The sequence below is a fragment of the Callithrix jacchus genome, chromosome 5 (assembly GCF_049354715.1).
Source record: "Callithrix jacchus isolate 240 chromosome 5, calJac240_pri, whole genome shotgun sequence".
NCBI classification, from domain to species: Eukaryota; Metazoa; Chordata; class Mammalia; order Primates; family Cebidae; genus Callithrix; species Callithrix jacchus.
In genome coordinates this window covers 117337227-117340314 of record NC_133506.1, presented here as the reverse complement: position 1 = coordinate 117340314, position 3088 = coordinate 117337227, and the positions used below count along the sequence as shown (strand labels likewise).

Genomic DNA, 3088 nt, shown 5'->3' with positions numbered 1-3088 from the left:
CATGCACCTCTTCCACGGTGTTCCCTCAGCCTAGAGAGAAGGGAGTGCTGCAGTCATTCCCACCGCATGGGAGGACGGGTTGCATTGATTTGTTTTATACCTGTTAGCAGAGGCCACACCAACAGTACACACAATGAAACCTGGCCAAGTGACTTTAGGAGCTTTACAGCTGGTCCTGGACCTTGTGTCTTTAGTGGGTTGATGGCCCATCCTGTGGATTAGAGAAGAGTACACAAGGCATCAAGGTGTTACTTTCCCAGCTTCTGGGGTGTCCTGTTGTCTTAGCTATGGATCTCCCAGTATATGCAGGTCACAGGGTGACAGAAGCTGCAGCACAGTTCTGGGCCTCCCAGAGCAGAGGACAAGAAGCAGGACCGTGGTCTGATGGGGGGGCAAGAAACCCACTCCCTGATTTTTTTTCTTTTTCTTTTTCTTTTTTTTTTTTGAGAGGGAGTCTTGCTCTGTCACCCAGGCTGGAGTACAATGGCGCAATCTCAGCTCACTGCAACCTCTGCTTTCCAGATTCAAGCAATTCTCCCACCTCAGCCTCCCGAGTAGCTGGGATGACAGGCAACCGCCATCATGCCTGGCTAATTTTTTTTTTTTTTTTTTTTTGTAGAGACAGGGTTTCACCATGTTGGCCAGGCTGGTCTCAAACTCCTGACCTCAGGAGTTTGATCCACCTGCCTTGGCCTCCCAAAGTGCTGGGATTACAGGCATGAGCCACTGCACCTGGCTGAGACCTTTTTTCTTTCTTTTTTTTTTTCTTCATCTCAGAATGGTAATGTAGCAACATTGTAAGAAGGTTCAAGGGTGGCACATCTCACACATGCCCATGAACACCCAGTCATCACACTCATGCACTACAAAAGGATCAGATCTTTTCTCTACACACAATTTTGTTTTTTAATTGGCTGGGTGTGGTGGCACATGCTTGTCGTCCCAACTACTCCCAGCTTCTCAGGAGGGTGAAGTGGCAAGACTGCTTGAGCCCAGGAGCTCGGGGCTGCAGAGTTATGACTGCAGCACTGTACTCCAGCATGGGGAACACAGCAAGACTCTGTCCTAGAAAAACTAACAAACAAAATCACAAAAAAACTAGAAGTCTTTCTTTGTCAGACTTTAAGCTCTTTTGTCAGACTTTAAGCTCTTTGGGGGCAAGGATTGTGTCTACTTTCTTTCTTTCTTTTTATTATACTTTCAGTTCTGGGGAACGTGTGCAGAACGTGCGAGTCTGTTACATAGGTTTACACGTGCATTGGTAGTTTGCTGCATCCATCACCCCATCATCTACATTAGGTGTTTCTAATGCTATCCCTCCTCTATCCTCCCACCCCCTGCTATTCCTCCCCAGCCCCCCACCCTAACAGGCCCCGATGTGCGATGTTACCCTCCCTGTGTCATGTGTTCTCATTGTTCAACATCCACTTATGAGTGAGAACATGCAGTGTTTGGTTTTCTGTTCTCGTGTCAGTTTGCTGAGAATGATAGTTTCCAGCTTTATTCATGTCCCTACAAAGGACATGAACTCATCCTTTTTTATGGCTGCATAGTATAGTATTCCATGGTGTATATGTGCCACATTTTCTTTTTTTTATTTTTTTGAGATGGAGTCTTGCTCTGTCACCCAGGCTAGAGTGCTGCTGCAGTGGCACAAGCTTGGTTCACTGCAACCTCCACCTTCCGGGTTCAATCCATTCTCCTGCCTCAGCCTTCTTAGTAGCTGGGACTACAGGCATGTGCCACCATGCCGAGCTAATTTGGTATTTTTAGTGGAGATGGGGTTTCTCCAAGTTGGTCAGGCTGGTCTCGAACTCCTGACCTTGTGATCTCCCTGCCTCTGCCTCCCAAAGTGCTGGGATTACAGGCATGAGCCATCGCGCCCAGCCTACATTTTCTTTATCCAGTCTATAATTGATGGGCATTTGGGTTGCTTCCAAGTCTTTGCTGTTGTAAATAGTGCTGCAATAAACATATGTGTGCATTTGTCTTTATAGTAGAATAATTTATGATCCTTTGGGTGTATATCCAGTAATGGGTTGCTGGGTCCAATGGTGTTTCTAGTTCTAGATCCTTGAGGAATTGCCACACTGTCTTCCACAATGATTGAACTAATTTACACTCCCACCAACAAAGTGTTCCTATTTCTCCACATCCCCTCCAGCATCTATTGTCTCCTAATTTTTTAATGATCACCATTCTAACTGGCAGATTGTGTCCATTTTCTTCATTGCTCAATATACAGTGTTTAGCATAGCACCGCCAATATTAACTTTCCAATAACTGTTTGTAGGGTAAGTAGATGAGTTAACAGATGCAAATAAAAACCATGTTTCCTTTTTTTTTGGAAACAAAGTCTCACTCTGTCACCAGGCTGGATAACAGTGGCACAATCCTGGCTCACTGCAACCTCTGCCTCCTGGGTTCAAGCAATTCTGGTGCTTCAGCCTGCTGAGTAGCTGGGACTACAGGTGTGTGCCAACTTGCCTGACTCTTTTTTTTTTTTTCTTTTCTTTTTTTAGGTATTTTTAGTAGAGACGGTTTCACCACATTGGCCAGGATGGTCTTGAATTCCTGACCTCAAATGAGCCACCCACCTCAGCTTTCCAAAGTGCTGGGATTACAGGTGGTGAGTCACCCCACCCGGCCATATTTTTTCTTTTATTTTCTTTCTTTTTTATAAAGACAGGGTTTCACCATGTTGGTCAGGCTGGTCTTGAACTCCTGACCTCAGGTGATCTGCCTGCCTTGGCCTCCAAAGTGCTTGGATTACAGGTGTGAGCCACCACGCCCGGACTTCTTTTTTCTTTTCTTTTTTGACAGAGTCTTGCTCTGTTACCTAGGCTAGAGTGCAGTGGCACAATCTCAGCTCACTAAGACCTCCACTTCCTGGGTCAAAGTGACGCCTCCTGGGTCAAAGTGGTTCTTCTGCCTCAGCCTCTGGAGTAGCTGGGACTACAAACAAGTGCCTGCCATCATGCCCAGCTAATTTCTGTACATTTAGTAGAGATGGAATTTTGCCATGTTGACCAGGCTGGTCTCAAACTCCTGACCTCAGGTGATCCGCCCACCTCGGCCTCCCAAAGAC

At 46.2% G+C, this 3088-nt stretch overlaps 1 non-coding gene across 1 annotated transcript; it reads right to left on the bottom strand.

Moving 5' to 3' along the window:
• Positions 1–771: 771 nt before the first annotated feature.
• LOC118154397 (small nucleolar RNA U13) lies at positions 772–875 on the bottom strand. Its single transcript, XR_004744260.1, has one exon. It is a non-coding gene; the product is annotated as a small nucleolar RNA U13 (small nucleolar RNA).
• Between the last annotated feature and the right edge of the window lie 2213 nt (positions 876–3088).